Below are 14,421 nucleotides of genomic sequence, written 5' to 3'. Positions count from 1 at the left end.
AGCATATGCAAATTTTCTACCATCAAAGTTTGTGTGAACACATTGATAGGGACGAATGCAAATTTTTCCATACACATTGTTAGAGACGAATGCAAAGTTTATTGTGTCAAGGTTTATTATGTCAATGAATAGAACGAATGCAACGAGCACATGCTTGCATCCTCGCGCAACGAGCACATGGTTAATGCTTTAGGATCTTATGATATGGTTTAGGGTACCTGGTTTAGGGTAATGGTTTAGGCTTTAGTATTTGGACAATGAATAGAACAGATTGAAGAATGAGACACCAAAATCAACAATGAGATGCCAATGGGATTTCACTTAAATGGACAATCATGTGTACAATACAAACATTCTGAACCTAGATGCCAAAACTTCTCTGATCGTGGACCCATTAGGGAACGAGAGAGAAAATTGTCGCTCCTCATTCTCACTGTTGTAGGTGCAATACAAAATACAACAAGTGCCAATGTAAGACTCACCATACAATTGCACCGCCCTGCCGATCAAGATAGAATCTGCTGGATGAGGAGCATACCGCAAGGATAGAGGGAGCAGTGCATGGCAAGTATGGCATGAATACACTGCTAGAGGGTCCACCAAAAATGTTTTGGTGCAGCAATGAGGACAATATATCCGTAGTTTTGGGCTAAACCTTACACGACCCCTCCCTCGTTGATGCTTGCGCCTTAACACGCCTGTGATAGATGGACACTTGGGTTGTTATGAAGACTCCCCCCTCTCATTTGGACGAGGATGATGATCCTTTCCATGCCCTAGGCGTGTCTGTGTGACATTTTCCTGGATCTGATAGATCCTGCCCTTTTTAGGCATGTCAATCTCCTATGGTGTGAATATGTGAACAAGAGACTCTTTAGCACTTTCCAATTGGCGCATACAAGCATCCATCTGTGCCGCTGTGTAGGATGGAATCCCATCCTCGATCCTCTGAAGGAGCCCTCTAAAGTCTGCGATGGAGGACACGAGATCCCCTTCCTGCACACCACCATCGGAACCTGGTCTCTCCAATCTTGGGATTTCATCGCCACCTGGTCTTTCCTTTATGTCATCAAAGGCATGTGCACTATCGATGATTGGGAGAACCTCATGAAGGTGAGGAAAATAGCTCTTCAAGATGAGCCTCAAACCATGAAGATGTTTATAGTCAGTCGACCAATCAGGGCAATCACAGTAGTTTGATTGTACACTTACATGATACCATTTTGCATGTTGGGTTGTGCTCGCTATTTTAAACAACATGGTCCCCTCGTTAATGACTTGAAGAGAGGAGGGATCTTGCTCATACCGCTGAAGAATCTTCTCCCCTGCTGCCAATCTAGCCGTATGACTCTTGCTTGACCCATAGACTTTGAAGTGCTCAGAATCAGCTGGCATAAAAAACATATATAAGACAACAATGCGTTTCAAGGAAAGGTCAAATGTGGAAATAGAAAGGAAATTGACCACATTACCTATCTCTTGCTTTTGCTTGAAAAACTCCAAAGCCGATCCACCCATTCTAGACCCTGATGACGAGTCACCAACAAGGGCGTGCAGCAGATCCAAAATGGACCTGTTGATCCTAGCATCAAGCAGAGTACTTGATATATTGCCAAAGTCTCTTAATGAGGTTGGTTGTGTCGACATTGCCATGTGGAAACATGTGACCAAACTTGGGCCATCTTGCACGCCAAATACAATCTTTTCCACACCATCCATTGGTAATGTATCGGCCCACATTTGGATGAGCCGAATAATGATGAAGCAATTGCTCAAACATATCATTAAACTGCAACTCTGTAGGGCAATGCATAAGATTGGACAAAGAGGCATACACATGATCGCGCTCATCTGTAGGGACCTTGATTCACGCAAGAACATGTGAAGTACTCACTGTCAAGCTCATGGAATTCACAAAAAGACAATGCTTAAAAGTAAAATGATATTGAAAAGGTGTACCTGTGGCAAGAGATTTTCAACCCATGCTTTCTTTGTGTGGAACCAGCATAGAATTATATGGCATGCACGTTGATGTTTGTTGCCACCAAGGTAGTCAGTGGTCCAACAATGAGGGTCTTCTAGAACAACCTTCGATAGCGCCTCCAGCTCTGGTTGGGACTTATCAATCACCAGGGCAGCAGGGCGAATATCTCCCATCCTAGAGAGGACTAGTCTCATGGTGATTTGCAAAGCCATAATCTCTTGCTTTGACCCATTGTCACTAGTACATGGCATAAACCAAATAGGGATACCCACCCCATGTTGGTTTGGTAAAACCGCTGCATAAAGCGGAAGACCAAACACATTGGTCTTGAATGTGTTATCGATTGCCCAAGCATTGTTCTTTGAGAACCTCTTACTCATTTGCAACATCCATTCATCTTGGACTATCAGTATGAATGGTTTGTCCTTGTCCTCTATGGCATGAGGATTGTATGGTTGGCAATAGAGTACCTAAAAGACCATGTAGATGATACTATCAAATAGATGTACTAATTTTCGCAGCTTATAAACATTAATGAGAATATGACAAATACCTTGTTTTGATCTTGTAGACGGAGAGCCTCCAAATACATTGCCATCCAATCATCCTTCGAAAGTTTGCCTGCAGCAGGACGACACGTAGAACATTGACGCTCAAAAGCAACCTAATATCATAGAGCAATGGCTTAGAAGGTAGCATACCTTCAGTTCGCATTTGGTATGATAGTGTCTATACCTCCCTTGGTATCATGAAGAACCTATAAATGACACGATCCAATGGAGATGCATTTTTCAAATGAAACCGCTCCTTGGTTAGGCTCATCTTCGCGACGTGGTGACATGTCCCAACGTCAAACAGGTCATCCTTACAGCAATCAATCACAGTTGGATGCACCGGCAAGTGATACAAGTCAGCACGAGATCCAGGTACATGATCCTCGTGTGGTCCATGGACCCGTATAGTGACATCATGGAGATCGTCTTTGTACTCGATCTGCACCTTGAAAGGGCAACCACATTTCTTCGAGGTTGGCAACCTACGGATTTGGGAGCCCTTTCGAGTTGCTCTACCACTGCGATGACATGCATATTCCATTATTGTCTTCCCTAAACCATGCTTTTTGGTCGAGCGGACCTTGCCCAACCTAACATTGTGTTCAAGCATGATTTCTTGAAGCCTTCGCTCAACAAGCGATCTATCTACAGTAAGCTCCAAGATGGGTGCTCTTCTTTTCAGAACCTTCCCATGAACCAAAAATGGGCCTTTATAACCATGGGGCCTTGTGAACACCTTGCAAGTACACCCACCGATGAGATCTCTCACATACGCAAGAGGAATGCCATGCCTTCTCAAGTCAGTACACCACGTGGATTTGATGGAATCAATTGTAACATTGATACCCTTGTGAGCACCTGTAACCTTGTTTATGTGATTTTCAAGGAATATGCTCTCCCACTCCTCTATACATGCAATGCGCAATGATGGCTCTGATTTCAAGGCCAATGTAATGGGTCCATCGCCATTTCTACCAATGCAAAGACCTTCTCTGATTCTTCTCCACTTCTTCAAGTTGAGCAACTCCCTCCTATGGAGTTGCTTGAGCACCTCCAATGTGATGGCCTTCTGCCTGCTCAAATCACTGACCATCAAGCCATAAGTCTCTCTATTGAAAGAGAAGTACTTCGATGAGGTATAGGTAGCTGGGCTTGGTGCATTGATAGTGATTTCTTGTGGTGCCGAATCATTGTCTCCACTTAAGAAATCAAGCATCTCAACCTCATCACTTGATGATCCATCTGATGTCTCTTCATCGGTGTTGAGATCATCGATCTCAATGTCACTTTCCATAATCCATGCGTGTTGACTACATACATATATATCACCAAAACATCATTCCAATGTCACAATGCATCCAATGCAAATATGAGAGGAAGAAAGAGAGAGAGATATGCACCTTGTAGTGGAAGCCATGAGCAAGAAATCGCAATATGAACCTCAAACCTTTGTTCCAATGATCTCGTGAGCTTGTATGCACTTGGAATATGGGCCTCAAACCTCCGTTCACAACAACACACGAATGTGCCCTGCGTGCAGGATTTTCATGTGGATAATACCGAGAGCTTTTCGACTTTCGGTTCTAGGTCGACACAGTTTACTTTAATGGCTGGGTTTACTATTATGTCTAGGTTTACTTGTAGTCTACGATTCAAAAACTTGTATTAGAGATAGTGGGCCCCGTAGAATCTACTATCTTCGTACTGCTAGCCCATGCAATCAATTTCAACCGGCTGGCGTTGCATTTATAATCCTGGGATGGGTTTACTTTTGTATGTGGCAGCAAACATCCCCGAATTTCGAGACGTCGTTCCTCCATCAGATCCCATTTTCCGGTTGGTTGGGTTTCCATTTGCTGGTTGGGTTTTTAAATCTGGTTGGGTTTAATTCTGCATAAAGTAGCGGCTCGAATGCGTGCCTTTTTTTGGGGTCAACGAGAGCCGTTGATCCCAACTCCCCGAGGTCATAAAGACCCCGTGGGAGATAGTGCTGAGCGCCCCTCCCCCCCCTCATGTGCGCAAATTTGACTAGGTCCAATTTTATGCCGTTCGGAGCCGTTTTTAGCCGTTTTTGTCGTATGTTTTCAGCGTTAGCACTTTGGAGCCTCAAGTCTTTCTCTGTCTCCGCGATTCTCATCCTCTAGCCTCTCTCTATCTTTCTCATCCTTAGTTCTTGACTGTTTTTGTTGAAGTACTCTAGTCTCTCCTCTTGCCTCTCTCTCCCCTCTCAATCTCTCTCTAGCTCAAGCTATCTCAAGCTAAAGCTTTCTCAAGCAAGCCTCTCTCTCTCAACCTCAAGCTCTCCCTTTCAAGCTCAAGCTTAAGCTCTATCCTCTCTCTCACACCATCCTCTCAAGCTCTCTCTCTATCCTCTCTCTCTCTCTCTCTCTCTCTCTCTCTCAACAATATGTCATTGTAAAGACATCAACAACTGGAAAATCCGACGTATATACTCTTTGAGGCTTATGTCATGCAAACAATGTTATACGGGGTTGAATTATGGGACGGAAGTATTTCAACGAGTATGTGAGATGATATCGAGAAACTACAGAAGAGCTTCATTCATCGATATTTGGGAATGAGGACCACCACCCGGTACTCTACATTACTAATAGAAGCTGGTTGTTTACCGATTGAATATCATGGGCTGATCCGTGTGTTGAGGTATATTCAAAAAGTAAAAGGGATACATGAAGATTGCCTACCGTGACAAGCATGGGAAACATGCAAAACCCCAAAAAAGAACTACAAGAGCAAGTTTCTGGCCTCTTGGTGGATGCTAGATATCAGGAAGTGGTTCAAGAAATGGAACCTAGAGAAATATCTGGAGGAAGAAGAGATCTCATGGGAGCACATGGAGAGGGACTTCAAAGCCTCACTATGGCAGAAATGAGTTACAAATGCAAAGCATAAAAAGTTCACGTACTACTGTGAGAAAATCATGTGCTACAGCAAAGAGGCTTTCATCGATGCAAAAGAAACAAAACAAGCCTACTTTATCATCCCTATGACTTGGGCGCAGAGGTCCAATTTAGCCAGAATTCGTATGCGATCCCACTCCCTGGAAGTAGAGAAAGGAGCATGGACAGGCATTCCAAAATCAGCCAAATGCTGTACGCTATGTGCTGATTTATAGGCCATTGAGGATGAAGAACATGTACTTCTTAAGTGCCCCAGCTACACGCACATCAGAGCAAGATTTGACTCTCTCGTGAGGACGCAAGATAACATATGCAGTCTCCTGAACAAGTCTAACAAAAAAACACTAGGCAAGTATGTTACAGAGGTGCTCACACATCGAGAGCACTTGCTAACCTTAAGAGGATGATGTAACTTTATGGTCCCATGGGCCTTTGGCCCCCCCGAGGACACTAATACAATCTCTCTCTCTCTCTCTCTCTCTTCTCTCTCCATCATGAAGGAAAAACATGAAGCCTTCGAGTTGAATGCCATTGATGTGGAGAGAGATACCAAGAAGACCAATTCTCACCATTGGACGTGCAAGTATTGTGGAAAGCGGTACACAAGCAGCTCTACAAGGCTTCTCCAACACTTGTCCAAGATAGGTAGGCAAGAAAAGTAATGCAAGGAGATTACTTCAACACATTGCGGATGAGATACGTAGCAAAATGCCGCAAGTAGACAAGCATCAAGTGTTTCCCTCTTCCATGAAGAGGCCTCCAACATCTCCACCACCACTCAAGTCTCTTTTGGTGGCTTCGCCTCGGGTGAAGCATCTATGAGTGGCTGCGAAAGTGGCACCGGCAAGAGACAAAGAGCGGAATCCCAAGGGCATGCACCATCAGCAAGACAAAATTCTCTCACACAAGCACCCGGTAGTGTGGGAGGATCGGTGGCTTTCCTTAGAGAGCGCCAAGAAACTTGCAGACATAGAGATTGCATGCACCATCATTGAGTGCAATCTTGCTTTCAATGTCCTCAACAATGAGCAATGGAAGAGGATGGTGCGTGCAATTGCCAGTGTCGGTCCATGTGAGGGGTGGAGTGGTGTGAGCTATAAGGAGATGCGCACCACAAAGATAGATGAAGAGAAGGAGAGATCATTGATAGAGCACTCTCTCCCATAAGAGACACATGGTCAAAGTATGGATGCTCCATTCTCTCCGATGGATGGAGAGACCGCACCAAAAGAGGCATAATCAACATTTTGGTCTCTTGCCTCCTTGGCTCTTACTTCCTATGCATAGTTGCCACCCGAAACAGAAACGAAACGGGAAAAACTGGCGTTTGGAGAAATGGCCCAAGGGGAAAATGGTCGAGAAATGAAGTTTTGTTTTCATACTACTCAATTGTATCAAAAAGTCATGATTCAAACTTTAAAGTGTAGACAACATGTTTCATAATAGACATGACAATTTACAAAACACCTAGACAAGATACATCACAAGACACCACCTGCCCAAATTTCAATCATCAATGATCGTACAAAAGAGTCTATATACATGTATCATCAATGATCTATCATCAAACAAGAAACATCAAGCTGAAGATGCTGAGCCCTTGGAGGCATCATCCTCAGAGTCCTCATATGGTGTATCCTCCTCCTCCACGGAACTAGTCTTGGACGAAGAGGACTCTGCATCTGCTTCTGCTTCCATTGCAGCACTCGTCCCAACATCTAGAGCTCTCCTCCCTCTCCGTCGCGCTGACCTTGTGTCGTGGGCTAGAGCAATAGCTTCCTCATATAACATGGTGTACAAAGCCCACTCCTCTTGTGGGATATCTGGAATATCCCGCACCTTTTCAATGTCAAACTTATCGACATTCACCTGAGAGAGCTCCGGGGAGAGCGACAACTTGTCAAGCAACTGCAAGTTGCAATGACAAAATACTAGCTTCTCAAGCTATGTTGTGGTGAGCTTGTTTCTCTTCTTGGTGTTGAAGAGAGCCCATGTACTCCAATTCCTCTCACATGGACCTATAGCACAATCCACTAGGTGGGAGCTAGTCCATTGAAGGAGTTTGAAGTCTTGAAACTCTTGGAAAAAGATTGAGAGATAGTCCACCAAAGAAGATTGAAGTCTTGAAAGAATAGGAGCTCCGCTCATGTCCCATTGTTGAGTGCATGGGTTGATTTGCTATCTAAGATATAAGCATAATCAACCAAGCAGGGCCCTTGCTTTTCCATTGTGCTTAGGACTAGGAGTTTGTGAGGTAGGCATCCAAAATAAGCATGGCTAGATGAGAAAGTACTAGAATGTGGATAGTGGATCCCATTTTATCTAACGGCATTGTTCCACAATGGATGACTAAGCCATTGGGTGCTTGAGAGACTGAGCTACCGTAATCATGCCTACCCTATAGTCCATATCATCTTTCCACAGTAGAATGACAAGTTCCACTGGGGGCTTGGGAGAAGTAGCCGCCACAAGCATGAAACTAAGTATGTATACATTTAACATTTAAAAACAAAGACTTTGCACAATGCAGAAATGTTTCATAGATTACTCAATTTAGTCATTATAAGCATTGACAATGTGTTGGCTATCTTTAAGTTGGATACCCTGCATCCAACAAGCATCTTCAAAAGGGAAAATTTTAAATTTAACAAGATATCGTCGAATATGCTTACCATTGCGCAACACTTTGTCTTCATGGCATAGGATAGACTCTGGCTAGAGTACTTCCTCTTGACCTTCGAATTCTGGTGGATCTTCAACAACCGGTTCCTTGGGTGGCTCTCCTTTGTAAGGGTTAAGTAAGCTTACATGAAAAGCATTGTGTATGAGCCAGTGATTAGGTAACTTTAATAGATAAGCCATCTCATTGATGAGCCAAATGATTTGAAAAGGGCCATAATAACGTTTTGCTAATTTAGCATAGTATTTTTGATGACCTGTAGGATTCTTACCCGAGCGATACTTGAAGCGGGCCTTGGGAAACTTAAGTAGTACCCAATCATTTTCTTTGAAGGTCAAGGCTCTTCTGTGCTTATCAATAGCAACCTTTTGCTTTTGTTGCGAGATGAATATAGCATTTTTGATCTTTTGAAAAGAATCTTGAAGATATCTACTATATTCATCAGTAGCAAAAATTTTATCATGTGTCTTAAGGAGCAAAGGAGGTTTACTTTTCCCTTCAATTATTTCAAAGGGAGTAATACCTGTAGATGTATGCACAGCATTATTGTAGGCATACTCTACGAGAGAGAGGTAAAAATTTCTCCCATTGAGAACGTTGATCTACCTCCGTGACATATGCTTTGAGTAGATCAATGATAGTAGAGTTAGCTATTTCACTTTGTCCATCCATTTGAGGGTGATAGACCAAAGAGAAATTAAGCTTCGTCCCTAAATTCTCAAATAGACCCTTCGAGAAATTACTGGTCATTCTAGGGTCTCTATCCGACACTATTGAAAGAGGCAAGCCATGATACTTAAAAATATGAGAAGAGGTTTGCCATTTGATGGGCCTTAATTGTCTTTTTGACAAGTATGAAATGAGCTTGTTTGCTAAACCTGGCAACAATGGTCCATATCCCATTGCTTTGGAGAGACTTGGGTAATCCAAAGAGAAAATCCATGGATATACTCTCCCATGGTGCATCGGGAATTGGCAAAGGTTGAAGCAATCCAGGTTGCTTCCCTCTTATCGTTTGGCAAACCATGCATCGTGAGACATAATCTTGTATGTCTCTCTTCATGGTAGGCCAATAGAAATATGTTTCTATAGCATGAAAATTAGTTTGAATACTCCTATGACCAGCATATGGAGGAGCATGAGATTCAAACATAACTTTATCACGGAGAGAGTGAGTTACAAAAAGTCGATTGTGATAGAGAAGATAGCCATCTTGAAGAGAGTATGGCTCTTGGGCCTTCTCTAAAGCAAGTGCAAATATCACATCCCTAAAGCCTACATCAGTAGCATATTCATGTATCATACTAGAGAGATCGTTATGAGTAGCATAGAGACAACATTAACTCTTGGGTCTACGTGATAATGCATTAGCTATTTGATTATGCTTGCCTAGAATGTGAGCAATATGAAAATGAAATTGAGAAATGAAGTTTGCCCACCTCATTTGTTTGTCGGAGAGCTTTGTTTGAGTCATGAAATATTTGAGGCTTTAACAATCCACCCGTAGGATGAAGGGAGTACCTAAGAGATAATGCTTCTAAACTTCTAGAGCATGTAGAACTACTAGAAGTTCTTTTTCATAAATGCCTATTGTTTGTTCATGGGCACTTAATCTCCTGCTTTCATATGCTATGGCATGCCCTTCTTGAAGCAACACAGCTCCAAGAAAGTCACCACAAGCATCACAATGAACCTCAAAAGGCTTGGAGAGATTTGCTAGCTTAAGCACAAGTTGAAAAATAAGCTTTTGCTTAAGCAAATCAAATGCATTTTGCTCCTTATTGGTCCATACATATTTGACCTTTTTCTTTGTAAGGTCATGGAGTGGACTAGCAATAGAAGAAATTTTCTCAATAAAGTACCTATAATAGGCACACATGCCTATAAAATTTCTTAACTCATGTAGATTCTTGGGCTCATGCCATTCTTTTATTACCTCAAGCTTTGTAGGATCCATATGGATTCCACTTTGAGAGATAATATGACCTAAGTACTGAATCTCTTTCAAGAAGAATTCACTTTTCTTTTTATTAATATATAACTTGTTGTCTCTTAAGGCTTGGAATATTACCTCCTGTAAATGGTCCTTATGCTCTTCAAGCGACTGCGAGTAGATGATGATATCGTCAAAGAAGACTCCCATGAATTTGCAGTAGGGCCGAAAGATCTTCTCCATCATTCGGTTAAACATGGTTGGAGCATTGGTTAATCTGAATGGCATTACAAGATATTCATAAAGACCAAATGTGGTTCAAAAAGTAGTCTTTAGAATATCTTGGTCCACTATACGAATTTGATGATAGCCACTCTTGAGATCTATTCTACTGAAGTAGAGAGATGCTTGTAGCTTGTCGAATAGGTCTTCTACCCGTGAAGCGGGAGACCTATTCTTAATAGTGAGTCTATTTAGTGCTCTATGGTCGACACACATGCGATAGGTGCCGTCCTTCTTTTCCACTAATAGAACTGGTGAACAAAAAGGAGACGAGCTAGGCCTTACCATTCCTTTGTCCACTAATTCATTCACCTGCCTCATTATCTCCTCTTATTGAGCTTGTGAAACTCTATAAGGAGGCTTGCTAGGAGTTGAACTTCCACGAACTAACTCAATGGTATGGTCATCATCACCTCTTTTAGGAGGTAATTCACTTGGTATATCATCTATAAAAATATCTTGGAATGGTTAAAAGAAGTTAATTAGTTTAGCTTCCTCATCCATTGTACTATTAGGTTCCTTTTGGTTATGCTTGACATCTTTGACAAAAATCATGTAACCACAAACAGAACTCTTCATTGCTTTATCAAAAGCCACGTTATCTACAAGGGGTATAGTTCTCCCCATGTCACTAGCATCTATACACATATCTTTTTCTCTATACTTGAAAAAGATCTTCCTTTTGAAAGGGAGCGATGGACCGAAGGTTGGACTCGAGAGCTACGGCGGGAGAGCAAGAGCAAGAAAGGGAGAGACTAGAAATGGGAACTCCAACGATCACAATGTGTGACCAAGCCTTCCCTTATTCAAACTGTCACTAAAGGAATAAAGAATAAAGTGATGGTGACGGGCGCTCTCCACATGTAGTGTGCAGTGGCGGTGACTGTCAGTGTAGTAATATATGGGCAACTAGACAGAGGCGCCTTTACCCCCAATAACCTCCCACTTAAAGGCGAATTTGCCCCAGTGAGGAGTGAAAAGAAAAAGGAAAAAGACAGTACAACATATACACATATACAACAGGATGAGGAAAGACGTCATCTCATCCCACGCCCATCAACCTCCTGAGGACGGCAAAGCGCTCTGTAGAGAGGCTTTTTGTGAGGAGATTTGTAGGATTCTGGTCAGTTGAAATCTTGACAAGATCAAAAGACTTGTCCTCAACGACCCCACGTATAAAGTGATACCTGACCTCAATGTGTTTCGTCTTCGCATGGAAGACCAGATTCTTGGCTAACTGAATAGTATTCATAGAATCCGAATGCAGTGTAGGGATAGTATCAATACCAATGTCAGCAAACCAAATGGCCCAACCAAATGGCCTCCTTGCAAGCCTCAGCAACATACATGGCCTCTGTAGTAGAAAGGGCCGTGCATTTCTGCACCCTAGACATCCAAGAAACAGCACCTCCAGCATATGTGAATACATAGCCAGAAGTGGACTTCCTACTATCTACATGTCCTACATAATCAGAGTCAGTGTACCCCACGACTCTTGTATCCTGAGACTGCCATAGCATATACACATATCTGCAGTGCCCTTCAGGTAGTGTAGCCATATAGCGTGCCACAATACCAACTACAAAGGCAATATTTGGACGAGTGGCTATCATGGCATACATAAGACTGCCCACTGCAAATGCATAGGGAATCTTGGCCATCTCGGCCCTCTACTCATCTGTCTGCGGAGAATCAGCCTGTGATACCTTCACATAAGAAGGAAATGGATAGCCAATAGGCTTTACGTCCTCCATGCCGAAGCGCTCAAGGACTTTATGAATGTAGTCCCTCTGTGACAAGTAGAGGAGTCCCTGATGCATGTCACGTCTAATGCGCATACCAAGTATGTGATTGGCCTGTCCCAGATCTTTCATCTCAAAGCTCTTCTTGAGCTGAGCCTTAAGAGAATCTAGCTCATCGTGAGCTTTCCCTGCTATTAGCATATCATCCACATAGAGTACCAAAATCAATAAAGAACCATCACGGGCTTTCTTCATGTAAAGACACAAATCCATAGCACTCCGGCTGTAGCCCTGTGACTAAATAAAGGCATCAAACTTATGATACCACTCCCTAGGTGCCTGTTTCAAGCCATAAAGACTTTTCTTCAATTTGCACACTAGGTGCTCCCTGCCAGGTTTTGCAAAGCCCTTAGGCTACTCCATATAAATCTCATCATGCAAGTCCCCATGTAAGAAAGCCGTGTTGACGTCCATCTGGTATAAATCCAAGCCAAGCTAAGCAACCAAAGCTAAGACTAAGCGCAGGGTGGTCATCTTAACCACAGGAGAAAAGACCTTGTCAAAGTCCACACCATGCTCGTGCTTAAAACCCTTTTCTACCAATCTAGCCTTGTATGCCGACTTGGGGTGTCCAGGGGTACTTTTCAGCTTGTACACCCACTTGCATGGCAAAGCCTTCTTGCCGGTAGGCAAGGAAACCAAATCCCAAGTGTCATTCTTATGCAGGGAGTCTATCTCAGACTGCATAGCCCTCTCCCAGGAGTGACTGTCACCCCTGCGCATAGCCTCATCATAGGTGAAAGGCTCTCCTGCATCTGTAACCAAGACATAATGCATCGAGGGCTGAAATCTATCAGGTGGACGTCTGTCTCTAGTAAACCGTCTCACAGTAGGCTCTGCTGCCTGCCCAATTGCCTGGCCAACACCGTGACCATGAGCATCTGCTGCAGCTGTAGGCTGTCCAACTGGCTGTGCAGGAGCTCTCGGCTCCTCCTGAAATATGACCCTATGGATCTCAACAACTCTCTTAGGCTGCCTATACATTTTGTCTTCATGGAAGACTACATCATGACTGGGGATGACTTTCCGCGCCTGCGGATCCCAAAGATAGTAACCCATCTCGCCTGCATCCCCATAACCAAGGAAAATGCATTTGACACTCTTGGGATCCATCTTATTTCTATTGTCTCTGGGTACATGGCAAAATGCCTCACATTCAAAGACACGAAGATGCGCATAAGAGGGAGGTTTTCTAGTCCATACCTCCTCTGCAACCTGGAAATCCAAACCACTAGAGGGTGATTTGTTTATGACATGCACAGCTGTACTAACTGCCTCAGCCCAAAAGATCTGTGGTAGGCCTACATGGCTAAGCATACTACGTAGACGCTCCTGGATGGTTCTATTCATTCACTCAGCCAAACCATTCTGGGGGGGGTGTAGGGGGCCGTCAACTGAAGCTTAATACCCCTCTCATCACATAACTGCTCAAAAGCACGTGAGACATACTCACCCTCATTATCTGTCCTTAGGCATTTTAGCCTATACCCAAACTGGTTCTCAACCAATGCAAGCCATCTCTGAAACATAGACAATAAATCAAATTTCAGCTTAATGGGATAAGCCCAAAATTTCCGTGAAAAATCATCTATAAAAGTAACAAAATACTTTGCACCACCCTTAGACTGACAAGGCATGGGCCCACAGACATCCGAATGTACCAATGCCAAGGTCTCACTCATGCGTGGCCTACCAGACTTTTTATGCGTAGACCTAGTTTGCCTGCCATAAAGACAATTCTCACATGAATCAAAACATGCATAATCAAGGGGCGGTAAGTACTGCAAACTAGAAAGCATTTTCATTCCCTTCAAAGACATATGGCCCAAATGGACATGCAAAAGAGATACATGTGGGATAGAACCCACAGACAAAACATGATCAAGGGAAGAAGCTGATACAATCAAGGGGTAGATATTGCCAGTCTTGGCACCTCTCACAATCACAAGTCTGCCATGAGTGATCTTCCATGAAGAGTCTCCAAAACATACATGATATCCTGCATCATCAAGCTATCCAGCTGACATGAGACTCCATGTCAAAGCAGGTACATGACTTACATCCTGCATAACAAAACTACTGCCAGAAGGAAAATGTAGCCTAACATCACCAATGCCCACAATATCAAGAGAGCTGTCATCACCCAAGCACACAGAACCCAAAATAGCACGGTATGAATGAAACCACTCTCGGCAAGGTATCACATGAAAGGATGCACCTGAGTCTAAGAGCCAACACTGTGCATAGAGTGTATCTATGTCATCT

The sequence above is a fragment of the Lygodium microphyllum genome, chromosome 21, assembly GCF_053477565.2.
Source record: "Lygodium microphyllum isolate KBCC chromosome 21, Lygodium_microphyllum_v1.1.10, whole genome shotgun sequence".
NCBI classification, from domain to species: domain Eukaryota; kingdom Viridiplantae; phylum Streptophyta; class Polypodiopsida; order Schizaeales; family Lygodiaceae; genus Lygodium; species Lygodium microphyllum.
Note: the sequence above shows the minus strand (reverse complement) of the source record.